The sequence below is a fragment of the Hemiscyllium ocellatum genome, chromosome 16 (assembly GCF_020745735.1).
Source record: "Hemiscyllium ocellatum isolate sHemOce1 chromosome 16, sHemOce1.pat.X.cur, whole genome shotgun sequence".
NCBI classification, from domain to species: domain Eukaryota; kingdom Metazoa; phylum Chordata; class Chondrichthyes; order Orectolobiformes; family Hemiscylliidae; genus Hemiscyllium; species Hemiscyllium ocellatum.
In genome coordinates this window covers 44746972-44766460 of record NC_083416.1, presented here as the reverse complement: position 1 = coordinate 44766460, position 19489 = coordinate 44746972, and the positions used below count along the sequence as shown (strand labels likewise).

The 19489-nt window shown below is 40.6% G+C and overlaps 1 protein-coding gene across 1 annotated transcript in view; it reads left to right on the top strand.

The window, feature by feature from the left end:
* pfdn1 (prefoldin subunit 1) overlaps positions 1-19489 on the top strand; it is a 93335-nt gene that overhangs the window by 54326 nt on the left and 19520 nt on the right. The window lies entirely within an intron of this gene.

The window sequence follows — 19489 nt, the reverse complement described above, 5'->3', positions numbered from 1 at the left end:
CAAGCCTGGATATTGTCCAAATCATCTTACATTTGGACTTGAGTTGTTTCAATATTAGAGGAGTGGTGAATGATGCTGAATGTTTTCCAATTATCACCAAACATTCCCACTTTTGACCTTTTAGATGGAAGGAAGGTCACTGACAAAGCAGCTGAAGATGGTTGGACCCAGGACACTCCATTTAGGAACTCCTGCCGTGACATCCTTAGACTGAAATGATTGATTAACAACAACCTTCCTGCTTACTAGGTTTGACTACAACTAGTGGAAAACATCCTTCACTGATTCCTAATGACTCCAGTCTTGCTAGGACACCTTGATGCCATTCTTTGTCAATTGCTGCCTTGATGTCAAGGGCAGTCACTCTCATTTCACTCCTGCAGTTCAGCTGTTTTGTTCATGTTTATGCCAAAGTTGTAATGAGATCAGCAGTTGTGGGGCATGGGCAGAAACTGAGCGTCAGTGAGTAGGTTTGTTTTGTTAAAGCACTACCAACAATCCCTTTCATCACGATGACTGAGAGTAGATTGATAAGGCTGTAATTGTCTGTGCTGGATTTGACCTGCTTGGTCAAAGGTAAAACTAGGGAGGGTATGTAGATTTATTGTTTAACTTTTTGAGTGACTCAGTAATATATAACTGAGACATGTTGATGATTATCTACCACATGTATCAGAAACTCTCCAGTATCACTACTGACTTGTTTCGTATCAAAAGGACCTTTCGAATTTGAGAGTTGTGTTTGTACTGTTGTCATGGTTTCCATGAAATACTCCTCTGCAACATTGGAATGTCCTCATTCTGTTTCTGCCGTATTATGATACATCAGGTTTCTATTTATAAAACCTTGTCTCGTCCTCATCTTGCGAACTCATCAATATTCCCTCCCGAAACTGAGTTGGGGTAGCTCAGTAAATTGCTATGTAGCTCCACCCATATGATGTAATATTTGTTAAAATCAAAATGTTCTTATCTTTCATTGTGTAATAATGATGATAAACTTCCCCTCCTGCCTTTAATTGTATGAACTAATAACTCTCAGGCTTTGATGAAATGGCAAACTGTTGGAGCAAAGTGGACCCTGTTATCACTACCACACACTTTCATCAGGCAGATTTGCTTATTATTGCATCACTTAATAGTCATTCTACCATCAGCTTCTTAAAAGATATTGTAGCTCAGTGTTACATCACCTGAAATTTTGCTCCAAGATGGTTTCTAAAGTAAGTCTACCATCCACATACCTGAAAAAGGCAGTTAACTCGTGTGTAAGTTTGCACAAATTGTTTTGAGTCCAAAACAACGTTACTGCTGGTACACAAACACAAACTACTGGGAAAACTCAGCAGGTCTGGTAGCATCTGTGCGGAGGAAGTAGAGTTAACAATTCAGGTCCAGTGACCCTTCAGAATATTTCCACGAGTGAAATCCCCTTTGTTTATTTCTCCACCCTGACTCCTCCAAGGAGGCATCCCTCCATTAGTAAGAAAGACAGTTGGAGAAATCAAATATTTATCAGACCTGTATTGAGTAAGAACATTTGAAGCTGGGAAATTAGATGAGGAAGACATTTCTGTTAATATAGCTATCTGATACTTTCACATAGGTATTGAGCTTTTCAATAAACCGATCTCTTGTATTGATCGCAGAAAGAATGGGTTGGAGAATCACTTGTGTCACTAATTCTCCTCACCATTAAGTTGTAAGCATTAAATTTGCTATGCAGAGTCTCCTATAAAAGACTTGAGAAGCATTTTGGAGATCTAACAACTGAGGCAGCATAAATTCTATCAAGCTGGTTTATAACCTGTGTTGTCAAGTGGCTGAAAATGAAAGTATCGCTTAACACTAAATTCAGAAGGACAGCAATTTGTATATTAAACATGAGGACCTCCTATTTACTTTCTGTAGCACTTACTTTTCTGGGCTTGGTTACATTGAATGTTGTATTTGGCGATAATATTCTAAAGAGTTTGCAATATATTCAGCCATTTCTTCACCGTACTAACGTATGTTTATCAGACATAAACACCCACTTCTTCCTTTCACACACCAGGAATCCTAATGAGTTCGCTGAGGTTTCCTGTTTGAGGACAGGCTTGTACTTTGGATGTCAACTACTGGATTGAGATTATCCAAACTCATTACATGTAGGGTACCCAAATGGGCATTTTTGGTGAGAATGTTTACAGAGCAATAAATATTTCCTGCATTAGTCAATGTTATGTGGTGTATTACATTGTACAAAGTAAGCAGTTATTAATTGCCATATGTGTATTCTGGTTGTATCATATAACATCCCTGTCACACATGATTAACTCTTCTGAAACTGAGAACTTATTAACATGCCATGCATTCAGGACAGAGTGACATCAGAATACTTGAAAAAGATGAGTATGCTGAGACATTCTTCTGTTGTTTCATCAGGAGAAAGATTGGAGTGGTCTTTTAGTTGAACTGCTTTTTAAATATGTTGTGCAGCTATATTTTTATATGTTGACCACCAGTAGTTAGAAATCTGAGGGGGTAATGTTACATTGTACATTCTCATGTCAGTCAGAATAAATGTTGAGCATTGCTTCAGTCAAAGCTTTACAAAGAACACTATCTCGACAGTTTACATTAAGTTAAGACAAATCAGTGTAAAATGATTTCCAAGTTTCACATTGTTTCAGAATTTCAAAAGCGTTAGTCTTCTAGTCCGTATGATACACAGGGCTGAATTTGCTTCCTGTTGAGTCAGATGGTAGGACTCTGAAGTTGTTAGGAGCCATTCAATCTGTTTACTGCTGTCTGTCACTTGCAGAACCGAGTGACGGTAGGCATCAACATCATTCAAAAGCTTTTTTTACTGAAAGTGCGGACCTTGTGGTAAATGCTGGAGCTGTTTTGCTCCTCCCTGTCTGAGGTGTACATGAAAGGAATGCCACAGGAAAACTGCAACACAAAAAAACTAGAACACGATACTAGAAAAGTCATGAGTTAGCTCATGGAAAAAAAAATTGAGCACAAAGCCACCCCTGACTCCATGGAATTATTGGTGGGTTAATTTTAAAGAAACTAAAGCACAATATTGAATGCACTTAATAGAACCATCAGAGTTATATAATATCATGAGTGTGCATTATCAAATGAGAACAGTATGTAGTTTATGATACTGTATTTATGACAAGCTTTAATTATATAAGCAAATAATGTAGTGAAGTATGCAAATTACTTCACAAGAAGAAACAAATCAAACTTTGACACTGGACCACATACTATTACAATATTCGAGCAGATGGCCGAAACCTTGGCCAAAAAGAGGTGGGTTTGTAGGAGCATTAGAAGGGCAGAGGAAAGCTGAAATGTTTCAGGGTGAGATTCTAAATCTTAGGCTTTTTGCCATAAATTGGTTGAATGATTAAAATTAGGCACACTACGGAGGAGTATCTTGGGGCATTATCACCTTGTATCGGGAAAGGGTAAAGTGAAGCCATGAAGGAAATTAAAGCAAAGGTGAGAAATTTAAAAATTGAGGCATTGCTCATTTTGGAGCCAATGTTAGACCTCACTGGGGAGCAAGCTGGAAATCAAGCCCTGCTCTTCTCAGAGTTGTCACCCAAGTTAAAGATTTTATCAATGTATATAGAATTCCCTGGCTTAAGTGTCATTGTAATGCAGCTTAACGGCATAGACTAGGTTTAACCAGAATAACTATTTATTACAAAATAATAGATTCTAGCTGCAGATAAATAATTATGAACCATCAACATCTATTAAAACTCCATCTACACGCGCGTGTACACACACACAGATACACACACACAGATAAACACAAAAAATGGGCATCATGGAATGGAGGGTAAGCTTAGTATGGTATTTCAATTGTCCCTGTTAACAGGCTTTGCTGAAATAATTCTTTTTGGCTTGCTAGAACCTGCAGCTCCTTGATCCTCCTCTTACAAGTACTTTCATATACACAGGGCGACTGGCTCATTTTTCATGTTGCTGACTTATTGGTTAAAAGCGTACAGCAATTGATGAGGCGAAACAAACTAACTTTTTTCAGGCATGAGTTTTTTTTTAACTGCAGAGGAAGGGACAGCCCCATTCTTTTCAGTGGTCTCCTGACTTCTGACTAAATATTCACACCCACAAGTTGTCCAGCTACTTGCAAGCCAATCACATAGTTGTTGGCAGGCAAAAGTTGTTTCTCACCAGCTAGTCACCACTCCACAGACCAATCAACTACTTGTTGCCGGTTGAATATCTCTTAATGGATAATGTCTGACTGCAGCTCATCTGCAGTAACCCTACTGTTTGAACAAACAACAGTGTAAAGAGCACTAAGAATGAGTGTCCGATAACTTATTTTTAAACAGAAATCCTTTTCACAATCTTTTTCCATTTCAGTCTGTAATCAAAATCATAGAAATATAAAAGATATGGTTATGCCTCCACAATTAAAACGAGACATGTCATTTCAAAACTGCATTTCATCACAAAATGTGTGTTCATTAGCAACTGAACCAAAGCCTTGAATTCATTCACTTTATACTCATTGCTCTTCTTTATGCAGTAAATTCCTGTTATCTGATATGTATAGGGGGTGGGATTGGAGGGATGGAGTGCTGGTTGCATGAGAAATAGGGTGGTTCATATATATTTGGCAATTCATGTGTGTCAAATATGAAACCAAGATTGCAACAGAATATTTTAGACTTGGGCAACTGCCAAGGAAAGGGATCGCTTTGATAGCTATGGAATGAAATTTAGAACAGGGACCAAAAGCAATAACTTCAGGCTTTCGATTATTGGAAGAAGTTTTTGTCCATTCTGTTTAGTAGTCTAATAATTTAACAACAGTGGAGAATTTGAGAGAGATGGTGGTGAGATAGAACTGAGTGTCATTAGTGTGAAAACTAATGCTGTGCTTTTGGATTATTGACCAGGTGTGGCATGTAGATGGGAAACAGGAGGGCCAAGGATGGATCTATGGGGGAGAGAAGGATACAGAGGCTGGAAGGTAAACCATATAAAGAGATACTTTAGTTGTGATCAGGAATCAGGCAAGAGCAGTTCCAATCATGGGGGATGACAGTGGATGGACATTGGCGAAGGATACTATGGTCAACTGTGTCAAAGAATACAGAGAGATTGTGAAGTTTGAGGACCAGTAGCTTACCTTTATTACAGTAATTTTAAGATGTAATTTTAGACCTTCATAAGAAACATTCAGTACTATAGGAGGTGTGGAAACCTCATAAGAGGGATTCAAACACTGGGTTCTGGGAAAAGTGGCCTGAATTTGGATGGCAACAAAATATTTAAGGAACCAAAAGAGAAAATGCTGGAAAATCTTCACAAAGGGTCAGTTAGATTCAAAACGTCAGTTCTTTTCTCTCCTTACAGATGCTGCCAGACCTGCTGAGATGTTCCAGCATTTTCTCTTTTGGTTTCAGATTCCAGCATCCGCAGTAATTTGCTTTTAACATTTTTAAGGATTTGGGAGACGTAAAAGAGGTTGGAAATGGGCTGGTAGTTTGCAATGACATCGGAGTCAAAGGTTATTTTTTTTTGAGAGGATGAATTAAAGGAGAAGATGACAAAATCTGAAGAACAAGAACTGTTAGCACCTAATATGTGAACCAGGAGGTGAAGTTGTTTCCTTAGCATTTTTAGAAATAGGATTGCAGGAACAGCCTATGGGTCTTGTTGACCAGAGGACCTTAGAGAGGGCATGGAGGAAGATAAGAGGTGAATTAAAGAAAGATACAAATTCAGGCCGAGGACAGAGGTGAACTTTTGAGGAAAAGGAATTGTGGCAAAAGCAGCTGATTGGTTGCCTTTTAACATTCATAATAAAGACAAAAATGAAGGTCGATGTCATAAATGGAGGGGAGGGTGAAGGAGATAGGAAAATGGAATTTAAGTAGAGAACAAATCCAGACATACTATTCTGGGATGATTTTGGAATAATGAACACTTCTCGCAGGTCAAAGGAGAACTTGATTGAACATACGTCAGTTTGTTTATTTGTGGGGTGTAATTGCCATCAACAAGGTCAACATTTTTCACCCATTTCTTACGGCCTTTGAGATGGTGGGCTGTCTTGAATCCTCATCGTCTAGGCATGTTGGCAATACTGCGGTGAGGGAAATCCAAAACTTTGACCCATCGGGCTATGATATGATCCAAAGTCAGGATTGTGTATGACTTAGTGGAGACCTTTTAAGTGGTGGTGTTTCTGTTCATCTGGTGCTGTTTGTCTTTCTAGCTGATGGAGACTGTAAATTTGGCTGGTACTGCAAAGGAGCTGTTGTAAATTACTGCAGTGCATCTTGTAGCTGACTCACACACTCTCTCTCTCTCACTTTCACTCTCACATTCACACTCACACACACTGTTGTCACTGCATTCTGGTTGTGGAGCAAATGAACATTTGAACTGCTGGTTGGAGTGTCAATCATACAGGCTGTTTGTCTTCATGAGTCTGAGCTTGAATATTGATAAAGCTACACTCATTCAGGCAAGTGGAGAGTTTTTTTTTCATCATACTCCTGATGTAGGTCTTATATGGACAAGCTTCAGGGAGACAAAAGAATGAGTTATTTATCACAGATTACCAAGACTGTGATCTGCTTTTGTGGACACCGTGTTTATATGGCTGGTCTAATTAAGTATTTGGTCAGTGTTAACCTCCGGGATATTGATGGTGTGTGATTTTGCCAACAGTAGTGCAATTGACCTTGAAGCAAGATGATTATATTCTCTCTTTTTGTAATTGACCATTGTTTTTGATTTTTTGGTATGAGTATTCCTTGCTACTTATTCACGAACTGCATTACATATGATTGGTTTACTATTTGAAAAATTGCGACTAGTACTGTGCAGTTATTCACAATTGCTCCCATTTTTGACCTTGCTTAGGAGGGAATGTTATTGATTAAGTAACTGACAATGGTTGAGCATGGGGTCTCCCAGAGGAATCCTTGCAGCATTGACATAGAGTCATGGAGTTATATAGCATGGAAACAGACCCTTTGGTCTTACTTGTCCATGCTGGCCAGATATCCTAAACTGGTCGAATGTCATTTGCCAGCCTTTGATCCATATCCCTCTAAGTGGTTCCTATTCACATACCCATCCAGATGTCTTTTAAATGTTACAATTGTGCCACCTTCACTGCTTCCTCTGGCAGCTCATTCCATTCACTCACCACCCTCTGCATGAAAATGTTACCCCACTGATCCCTTTTAAAGCTTCCCCTCCCCTAAACCTATATCCTCTACTTTAGGACTTACCTACTCTGGGGGAGAAAAGACCTTGATTATTCACCCTATCCATGTCCCTCATGATTGTATAAATTTCTACAATGTCACCTCTCAGCCTCTGTTCCGGGTAAAGAAGCCCCAGCCAATTCAGCCTCTCCCCAGAGCTCCTGGGACTGAGCTGACTTACCTCTAGCAATGGTCAATATTTTTCTTTGGGCTAGATGTGACTTCAGCCAGTGCAGGGTTGATCTCTGATTTTCATTGGTATTGTTCTATTTTTAAGGCTTCTTAAGGCCACACACTCTTCTAAGTGGTGACTATGAGCTTCTTGCATTAACCTGAATTTGGCTGAATGAGCATATCATGTACAGATGTACTAACATTTCTAAAGAAATAGATAAAGAAACCAGGTACCCAGATTTAACTCAATCAGCAAGGCAGCCTTTGTGTGGAGCTGCAGAAAATGGGGGAGATACTAAATAAGTATTTTGAATCAGCATTTGCTGTGGAAAAGGAAATGGAAGATATAGAATGTAGGGAAATAGATGGTGACATCTTGAAAAATATCCATATTACAGAGGAGGAAGTGCTGCATGTCTTGAAACGCATAAAGGTGGATAAATCCCCAGGTATGCCGTAGAACTCTGTGGGAAGCTAGGGAAGTGATTGCTGGATCTCTTGCTGAGATATTTGTATCATTGATCATCACAGGTGAGGTGCAGGAAGACTGGAGGTTGGCTAACGTGGTCACATTGTTTAAGAAGGGTAGTAAGGACAAGCCAGGGAACTATAGACCGATGAGCCTGACGTCGGTGGTGGGCAAGTTGTTGGAGGGAATCTGAGGGACAGAATATACATGTATTTGGAAAGGCAAGGACTGATTAAGATAGTCAACATGGCCTTGTGTGTGGGAAATCATGTCTCACAAACTTGATTTAGTTTTTTGAAGAAGTAACAAAGAAGATTGGTTGAGGGTAGAGCGGTAGATGCGATCTATATGGACTTCAGTAAGGCATTTGACAAGGTTCCCTATGGGAGTCTGATTAGCAAAGTTAGATTTCAAGGAATACAGGAAGAACTGGCTCAAAGGTAGAAGGCAGAGGGTGGTGGTGGAGGGTTGTTTTTCAGACGGAGGCCTGTGACCAGTGGAGTGCCACAAAGATTGGTGCTGGGTCGTTTACTTTTTGTCATTTACAGAAATGATTTGGATGTGAGCATGAGAGGTACAGTTAGTAAGTTTGCAGATGACACCAAAATTGGAGGTGGAGTGGACAACGAAGAGGGTTACCTCAGATTACAACAGGATCTTGACCAGATGAGCCAATGGGCAGAGAAGTGGCAGATGGCGTTTAATTTAGATAAATGCGAGGTGCTGCGTTTTGAGAAAGCAAATCTTAGCAGGATGTATATACTTAATGGTAAGGTCCTAGGGAGTGTTGCTGAACAAAGAGACCTTGGAATGCAGGTTCATAGCTCCTTGAAAGTGGATTCGCTGGTAGATAGGATAGTGAAGAAGGCGTTTGGTATGCTTTCCTTTATTGGTCAGAGTATTGAGTACACGATTTGAGAGGTCATTTGCGGCTGTACAGGACTTTGATTCAGCCACTGTTGGAATGTTGCGTGCAATTCTGGTTTCCTTCCTATCGGAAAGATGTTGTGAAACTTGAAAGGGTTCAGAAAAGATTTACAAGAATGTTGCCAGGGTTGGAGGATTTAAGCTATAGGGAGAGGCTGAACAGGCTGGGGCTGTTTTCCCTGGAGCGTCGGAGGCTGAGGGTTGACCTTATAGAGGTTTACAAAATTATGAGGGGCATGGATAGGGTAAATAGTCAAAGTCTTTTCCCTGGGGTCGGGGAGTCCAGAACTGGAGGATATAGGTTTAGGCTGAGAGGGGAAAGATATAAAAGAGACCTAAGGGGCAACTTTTTCACACTGAGGGTGGTGCGGGTATGGAATGAGCTGCCAGAGGAAGTGGTGGAGGCTGATACAATTGCAACATTTAAGAGGCGTTTGGAGGAATATGGGCCAGGTACTGGCAGGTGGGACTAGATTGGGTTGGGATAACTGGTCGGCATGGACGGGTTGGACCGAAGGGTCTGTTTCCATGCTGTACATCTCTATGACTCCATAACTAATTTAGTTGAGCTTAGTAAAGAAGTAGTTCCATATGCCAAATGATATGCTTGGATAACTACAAAGGTTAAATGTGCTTCAGTTTCTGGTATTGAGTCACACGGATGAAGAATATCCCCATGGTTAATTCTTTGATGAATTAGCTAACCTCCCATGAGGCAGGAAAGCTACAGGGGTGCTTACAATTGCTTTTCTTTTGAAATTTAGAAAAAAAATATTTGTTTCTGTTGTAGTGGCAGCTATTTATCCAGCTGCACAGAGTAAAAGGAAATGTCGTCGTTATTATTTTAAGGACCAGTCAGGAAGACACTGCTACGTTGGGTACAATTCTCATCAATTTTCTTCTAAATTCTCTAAAAGATATTTACTCCTCTTGCACAGCATATCAAAGTTTGTGCCATTCCATAATTCCTGACTCCTCGTTAGAAATGCTAAGGTGAAGTGAGGAGTAAATTCAAGTGTTTAACAAAAATATTCAGCTCACAGAAAAGTCAGGCATCCGTTCATGAAAGGGTATAAATAAACAAAGAATTATTCTGAATACGTAGCAAAACTGATCAACAATTTAAATTAAATCTTAAATGTTAACAGAACAAGAAAGTCTGTAATTTCTGACAATTAATTACATTTAAAGGAGAAAGGATTACTGGAGCCACCTCATTACACCCGTGGGAATTATTAATCTCTGACCAAACTTAACTGTGTCTCAACTTTGTGGACTTTTACATGTCTGCTGCACAGTCATAGATCTGCTGAAGTGGGAACCATTGTTGAGATGCATTTCTGACCACACTAGTGTTTCCAGACCACATATCAAGGCCAGTGCATTCTAGGTGGAAGTTGTAGGTTTTCTGAAATCTACAATCTGTAGCACAATCTGTAGCACAAATGAGCTCATCTTATAATAAGGCAGATTTCACAAGGGATGAAATTTGTATTTTAACTTGTTTCAATTCACAGTTCTGACCTGGAATGCATCATTTATACTTCTACGATTTCAGTTAACTAAATTCTGGATATAGTGAAGAAAGGGCGCTGTGCAAAGCTTTACTTTTCACTGCTGCCTCTGACTTCATTGTGCTATTTAACTGTTTGTCTGAAATCACGCTCTGGAAGAGCTACAATTTTTTGTATTCAACATTGGCAAGGTATACACCACCCATGTGCTTCAGCTAGAAATCCTACACCCTTGCCCTTGATTCAGTGCTTTTGTGAAGATGCTGAGCAATGCATGACAATGTTGATCGAGATGATGAGACTCTGGGCACCTGTATCACAATATCTTCTAGAATTTTAGTTTGCTGCATATTGTTTTCCCCTAAATTCAGCACTTCACTTTTAGGCAGCCATTTGCATCTTCCATGTTGTTTTCCAGAAAGTCATGCAGGGAGGCTAAAATCAGAATTTATCTGTAGACATTTTTCGATGAAAATACACAGTTGTCTGTGCTTGTTTAGAGGAGTTGAAGTGAATTCCCAGTCAATAGCCATGATTTGCATACAATTAAACATTAAATACTGAGTACTCATGCCACCACATTGTTCGGCGGCATGCTGTTGTGTACTCTTGCTTGAATACTAAGATGAATTTAAAGCTCTTACTGTAATTGACAATACAACGTTAGTGATGAATTATGGCTATTTGATCAGTTGTTGGCCTAAAACAACATTAACAGAGCCTGAAATAAAAACTGAAAATGATGGATAAATGCAGCAGGTGTGGCAGCTTCTGTTGAGAGAGAAACTGTTAATGTTTCAGGTCAGTGACCTTTTAACAAATACAAAATTTTCCTTTTTTCTCTACCCCAAGCTAATCAGGATTACCCTTAGCAGTTGTACATTATGCATAACAAACGTATAATCTATGGCACTTACTGATGAGAGGTTATGTTTATTGACACTGATGAAAGATGTGAATCTCTATTCATGAATTTCATGAAATATGGTCCTTAAAAATTTATTAATAAGGCTAAATTATGCTAAAGGTACAGTATGCAAGTTGTATAGTGCACATGAAGCACTATGATTATTCTATAAATAAAAACAGGAAGAACTATGGATGCTGTAAATCAGAGACAGAAATAGAAATTACTGGCAAATCTCAGCAGGTCTGGCAGCAGCTGTGGAGTGAAATCAGTTAACATTTTGGGTCGAGTGACCCTTCCTCAGAATGGCTCTGAAGAACATATATTCATACTTTTATTGTTCAAATTAGTCAATGAACTCTATGCTGACCCCTCAAATTGTTGTGAATATGTTTTCTGATATTGTATTGATGTTAATTAAGCTGATAAATTGCATTTAAAGAGGTTTTTAAATGGACTGATCAAGTTATGAAATAATGCAGATTTGGAAAATAATTTCAGAGAGAGGATACATGTTTTTGAATTAGCATTTTTGGATCCCAGGTATCTGCAAAGTTGTCATATTTCCAAGCACTGCATCAAATTTCTATACTATCTGTTCTTTGCAGTGTTGCAGTTTTGAAATTTCCAGTGCTAAACTCAATTCAGTAGATCTATGAACTGCCTATGACTGTGTCTATTAAGGAGTTGGTTAATAGAGGTTGAATCAGCAATAAGGTGGGTGGTTCAAGTTAGTGAGGTACTAAGTTCCAGTGGAACAGTTTTATAACTATGGAGGATGTAATAGTCTGAGCTTAGTCTGACCTATATTTCACTTTTTCCTAAGGCCAGACAATGTGTCAGGAACCACAGATCAGTGCTAGAATTATTGTAAATGTGGCAGAATTGTTTTCTTTTAAACAGTGTATCATGTGCATTTTTGGGATTTTTTATGTCATATTTTCTAGTTTTCACCATTGAAATATGATCTAACTAGTGTGATTCTAATTTGCTCCATCTTTTATTGAAAATTGTCCTCAAACCTCAACATCCTCACAGGCATTTCTCAGAGATGACAAATGTTCACTCCCTCCCAGATTTCAGACATTCCCTCTCATAGCTGGTCTGGAATTCTTATGAAGAAATGACTTGTCAATTGCCTTAGTTGACCAATAGTACTATTACCACAGAAAGTCTTTGCTGTATGGTAGAATTTGTAGAAAACTCTTTGCAATGTAGGACCTTTCTTACATTGGTATTCTACATCTTGAAAATCATAGATTGTGTTTGGTGTTCTGTTTAAAAACAAATGCTGCGAATTACATTAAATAGTAGAAGCTTAGATGTTAATCAGAAAGGGAAAGTTTATTTCTGTTGATTAGAATAGAGATTGTTAATACCGAAAATGGAATACTGTTGATTTTAGGCAACTAAGAGTAGAATTTGATCAGTGGAGTGTGAATCAGGAGTTAAGATTTTCCTGACATAGCAATTGCTCAAGACAGGAGGTGAGCTAATGTGCAAGTTGCCAGCTTAAAATGCCCTCCTCCATTTCCAGAGGCATCACCCCAGTTTTTCAGCTCAGTATTAAGCTCTCTTCAATCCTCATCCCCTTCATTCCATATCCACTTTCTGCAAACCCCCCATCTCCATTGCTTGCCTTTGTCCTCTCTCCAACCTACTTGCTCAGTATCAACTAGACAAACAGAATTCAGGTGCCCTTTGTAATAACATTTGGAAGTCTTTGAAAAGCCTAGAAATATATCAAGTTAATGGTATGTCATTTGCATAGAGTCATAGCGACGTACAGCATGGAAACCAACCCTTTTGGTCGAACTCGTCCATGCTGACCAGATATCCCAACCTAATCTAGTCCCACCTGCCAGCACTGGACCCATATCCTTCCAAACCCTTCCTATTCATATAGCCATCCAGATGCCTTTTAGATGTTGCAACTGTACTAGTCTCTACACTTCTTCTGGCAGCTCATTTCATACGTGTACCATCCTGTGTGTGAAAATGATGTCCCTTGGGTCTCTTTTATATCTTTCCCCTCTCACCCTAAACCTATGCTCTCTCGTTCTGGACTCCCCCAGAAGGAAAATTTATCCTATCCATGCCCCTCATGATTTTATAAACCTCTACAAGGTTATCCCTCAGCCTCCGATGATCCAGGGAAAACAGCCTCAGCATATTCAACCCCTCTCTATAGTCTTTTCTGTACCCTTTCAAGTTTCACAACATCCTTCCGACAGGAAGGAGACCAGAATTACATGCAATATTCCAACAGTGGCCTAACCAATGTCCTGTACAGCTGCAACCTGACCTCCCAACTCCTGTACTTGGTATTCTGACCAATAAAGGAAAGCATACTAAATGCCTTCTTCACTATCCTATCTCTGTGACTCCACTTTCAAGGAGCTATGAAGCTGCACTCCCAAGGACCTTACCTTTAAGTGTGTAAGTCCTGCTAAGAATTACTTTTCCAAAATACAGCACCTCACTTTTATCTAAATTAAACTCTACCTGCTGCTCCTCATTTTAATCTGAGGTAAGCTTCTTCGCTGTCCACTGCATCTCCAATTTTGGTGTTGTCTGCAAACTTACTAACTATACCTCTCATGCTCACATTCAAATCATTTATATAAATTACAAAAAGTTGTGGACACAGCACTGATCATTGTGGTACACCACTGGTCACAGACCTCTACTCTGAAAAACAATACTCCCACCACCACTTTCTGTTTTCTAATTTTGAACCATGTCTGTATCCAAATGGCTAGTTCAACCTGAATTCCTTGAGATGTAACCTTGCTAACCAGTCTCCCATGGGGAGCCTTATTGAACACCTTACTGAAGTCCATGTAGATAATGTCTGCTGCTCTGCCCTCATCAATCCTCTTTGTTACTATTACAAAAGACTCAGTCAAGTTTGTGAGACATGATTTCCCATGCACAAAGCCATGTTGACTACCCCTAATCAGCCCTTGCCTTTCCAAATACATGTACATCCTGCCCCTCAGGATTCCCTCCAACAATTTGCCCACCACTGGCGTCATGCTCACTGGTCTATAGTTCCTTGACTTTTCCTTACCACCTTTCTTAAATAGTGTCACCACGTTAGCCCTCCATCAGTCCTCCAGCACCTCACCTGTGACTATTGATGATACAAATAGAGTCATAGCGATGTACAGCATGGAAACAGACCCTTCAGTCCAACCCGTCCATGCCGACTAGATATCCCAATCCAATCTAGTCCCACCTGCCAGCGCCTGGCCCATATCCCTCCAAACCCTTCCTATTCTTATACCCATCCAAATGCCTCTTAAATGTTGCAATTGTACCAGCCTCCACCACATCCTTTGGCAGCGCATTGTACCACTCTCTGCGTGAAATTGTTGCCCCTTCGGTCTCTTTTATATCTTTCCCCTCTCACCCTAAACCTATGCCCTCTAGTTCTGGACTCCCTGACCCCAGGGCAAAGACTTTGTCTATTTATCCTATCCATGCCCTTCATAATTTTGTAAATCTCGATAAGGTTACCCCTCAGCCTCCGACGCTCCAGGGAAAATAGCCCCAGCCTATTCAGCCTCTTCCTGTAGCTCAGATCCTCCAACCTGGCAATATCCTTGGAAGGATTCAGAAAAGATTTACAAGTTTCGCAACATCTTTCTGATAGGAAGGAGACCAGAATTGCACACATTATTCCAACAGTGGCCTAACCAATGTCCTGTACAGCTGCAACATGACTTCCCAACTCCTGTACTCAATACTCTGACCAATAAAGGAAAGCATACCAAATGCTTCCTTCACTATCCTATCTACCTGCGACTCCACTTTCAAGGAGCTATGAACCTGCACTCCAAGGTCTCTTTGTTCAGCAACACTCCCTAGGACCTCACCATTAAGTGTATAAGTCCTGCTAAAATTTGCTTTCCCAAAATGCAGCACCTCGCATTTATCTGAATTAAACTCCATCTGCCACTTCTCTGTCCATTGGCCCATCTGTTCCAGATCCTGTTGTAATCTTCACAGTCCACTCCACCTCCAATTTTGGTGTCATCTGCAAACTTACTAACTGTACCTCTTATGCTCGCATCCAAATCATTTATGCTTTAGGGTGTAGGTTTGCTCGCTGAGCTGTAGGTTTGATATCCAGACGTTTCATTACCTGGCTAGGTAACATCATCAGTGGCAAAGTCCAAGTGAAGCGAAGCTTTCTATTTCTCCTGGATGGGGTTCCTGGGGTTTGTGGTGATGTCATTTCCTGTTCGTTTTCTGAGGGGTTGATAGATGGCATCTAGATCTATGGGCTTATTTATGGCGTTGTGGTTGGAGTGCCAGGCCTCTAGGAATTCTCTGGCATGTCTTTACTTAGCCTGTCCCAGGATCGATGTGTTGTCCCAGTCAAAATGGTGTTTTTTTCCATCCGTGTGTAGGACTATGAGGGAGAGGGGATCGTGTCCTTTTGTGGCTAGCTGGTGTTCATGTATCCTGGTGGCTAACTTTCTTCCTGTTTGTTCTACGTAGTGTTTGTGGCAGTCCTTATATGGAATTTTATAGATGACGTTGGTTTGTCCATGGGTTGTACTGGATCTTTTAAGTTTGTTAGTTTTTGTTTGAGAGTGTTGGTGGGTTTGTGTGCTACTAGGATTCCGAGGGGTCTCCATAGTCTGGCTGTCATTTCTGAAACTTCTTTGATAAATGGTAAGGTGGTTAGGGTTTCTGGCTGTGTTTTGTCTGTTTCTCATGGTTTGTTCTTGAGGAATCTGCGCACTGTGTTTTTTGAGTATCCGTTCTTCTTGAATACGTCGTATACGTGGTTCTCCTCAGAGACCCATAAATCTGCCAAAGCCAAAATCTCATTCCTCAGGACAGCTGAGTAAGCAAGCTCAAGATTACAAAATCTATTAGTTCTTTTGAAGGCAAAAAAAAGCTCACACACTTCAAACAGCCAAAATGATGACTGAGATTTTAGTCATAGCGCTATAGAGATGTACAGCATGGAAACAGAGCCTTTGTCCAATTCATCCATGCCACCCAGGTATCCTAAATTCAACTAGTCCCATTTACCAGCATTTTGCCAATATCCCTCTAAATTATTCCTGTTCATGTACCCATCCAGATGCCTTTTAAATATTACAATTTATTACAATCGGGTTGGCATGGTGGCTCAGTGGTTAGCACTGCTGCCTCACAGCACCAGGGTCCCAGGTTGGATTGTGGCGTCGGGTGACTGTCTGCATGGAGTTTGCGCATTCTCCCCGTGTCTCCGGGTGCTCCGGTTTCCTCCCACAATCCAAAGATGTGCAGATCAGGTGAATTGGCCATGCTAAATTGCCCACAGTGTTAGGTGCATAAAGGAAATGGGACTGGGTGGGTTACTCTTTGGAGAGTCGGTGTGGACTTGTTGGGCCAAAGGGACTGTTTCCACACTGGAGGAAATCTAATTTACAAATGTACCAACCTCCACCACTTCCTCTGGTAGCTTATTCCATACACTCACCACCCCCATGTGAAAAATTTGCCCCTTCCGTCCTGTTTAAGTCTTTTCCCTCTCATCTTAAACATGTGTGTTTTACTCCCCTACCCTGGGGAAAATGCCTTGGCTACTCACCCTATTCCTGTCTCTCATGATTTTATAAATTTCTATAAGGTCGCTCTTCAGCCTTTATGATCCAAGGAAAATTCTGCAAAGCTGAATGAGAACTATCAGGAGAGTCTAAATTTTACTTTGGATCTCAAACTGGCTTAGTTCTTTCAATGTTATGTAAAGCAGATTAGCACTTTATTCAATAGATAGCCTGTTCTGATGTGTCAGAAGATATTTAACTTTTGGAAAGCTCTGCTCATACTTGAAAATTTACCACTTATCACAAGTAGCAATCTGACAACCACGTTATTTAATGGTGCTGTATCTTCTCCATCATTCATATTAATAAGCAAAAGTGTGACTGCATTTTGTGATGCGCTGTGTTAGAGGGAACATCATTTTTGCTCACCCTTTTTTCTACTTTGTTCACCTCGATCCATGGTTTGTACCTCCACTCTGCAGGTATGATTTAGAAAGGTTTCCAAAGCCTTGATAAGATTTGCAAAAGTTCTAAAATGCCACTAAAATGATGTTGGCAAATTCTACCGCATAGCATGAAGAGTTCCTGAACTTGCAGGAATGAAAGTACTCTACTACAGAAATTGGGTGTGAAACTCTGATCTTCACCTCAATTCGTATCCTTTTTCTTTCTTGCCTGCTTCTGTTTGGTCCCATCTCTTGTTTGCAACATCTAATTCTTAATGTCAACATCGAGCACTCCCAGGAAAACTGTGATACAATGCAGTGCTGAGTCAAAAAAATCTTTTTACTCTGTTTCAACACTGTACCGCTGTCCAGTTTCAGAAAAGCCAAGTGTGGCCAGACGTGCTACTCAAAATGGCAGGTTTACGAGAAACCTGATAATTAATAAAGCATGCTGGGAAATCGAGCCAAGCATTGGCCAGAAGTAGCCATGCTCAAAACAGTGAAATAAACAAACCACAGACCCACACAGACTGCAGCTGCAGACAGTACAATATACAATTGACCCATCTTTCCCAAGATAATAGGAAACATTAAGTTGTTTTCCAACAAAGGGGTGCTTCACAACCTTTAGGCTACCTGACCCACGTGCCCCTAATGCCTTCAGGGATGAAGGCCCAGAGATCATCCCGCCATTGATGCCGGATTGGGTTTGATTGATCAGGGTGATCAAACCCTATCAATCAGTTGGTAGGATTCGAAGATCCTCCCAAAGGGTGTGAAAGCTTCAAGATATAAGAATCACTGTAACACCACCCTCTGGAGCGGTAACTCAAGACCAACAACCGTGAAGAGGACACGACCCTGGGATCACAGGAAGAAGAAGACCAGACGATCATCTTCACGTGAATCAAGGCCAAGATCTAGTTTGGTGATATTTGATCATTCAAAGTTAAGTAATAGTATAAGATAGTTAATTTGATTTGTAGAATTAATTGTTAGTTTGTAGTGTATTTGTTATTATAGTATTAACTTTGTTGAAATAGATAAAGATCATTTTCTTAGACTGTTAAGATTAGATTAGATTACTTACAGTGTGGAAACAGGCCCTTCGGCCCAACAAATCCACGCCGACCCGCCGAAGCGCAACCCACCCATACCCCTACATTTACCCCTTACCTAACCCCTTACCATGGCCAATTCACCTGACCCACACATCTTTTGGACTGTGGGAGGAAACCGGAGCACCCGGAGGAAACCCACGCAGACACGGGGAGAACGTGCAAACTCCACACAGTCAGTCGCCTGAGTCGGGAATTGAACCCGGGTCTCAGGCGCTGTGAGGCAGCAGTGCTAACCACTGTGCCACCGTGCCGCCGTTAAGATTTGACTCGCACTTCTTTGCTGAATATAAGGATCAAAACACACTGGCAGGTGCAGCACAAGTATAATCCAGTATAATAATTTCCATCTGCCACACCAGGCATCATGTGGTCATGAAATTATATTGCTAATTTAGTCAGTTGGAGACACATTATTGGTGTTGATCATGCCCACATAATGAGATTATTGTAATTCATTTTATGTTGAATTGATTTGAATTTATTGTCAAGTGACACAGTGGAAAGCTTTGCTAGCAATACAGACAGATTACATGGTTAAGTAAACAATAGGTAAACAGCGGCAAAAACAAAAACACAGGTACAGGGGAATGTTAAGAGTTTGTGAGTCCATTCAGTATTCTAACAATAGTAGGGTAGAAGCTGTTTCAAAACTGGCTGTTGCGTATGTTCAGGCTTCTGTACCCTCTCCCCGATGGTAGAAGTTGCAGAAAAACATTGCCAGGGTGGGATGGATCTTTAAGAATGCTGGCGGCATTTCCTTGACAGCGGGCCTGGTAGATAGATTCTACAGATGGGAGGTTGGCCTTTGTCATTGTCCAGGCCGAGTTCACCACTCTGTAACCATCTCCGATCTTGAATGGTACAATTGCCATACCAGGTAATGATACATCCAGACAGATGCTCTCAATGGTGCACCAATGAAAGTTGACAAGGTTAATCACCGTCATGCCAGATTTCCTCAGCTGCTTGAGGCAGAAGAGATGTTGTTGGGCCTTTGTAACCAGTGCGTCCACATGAAGAGTCCCAGAAAGCTTGTTGTGGATGACCCGATAATGAGATCCTTGGTTTTGACATTGAGAGCTAGGTTGTTCTCAGTGCACCATTTTTCCAGGTTTTT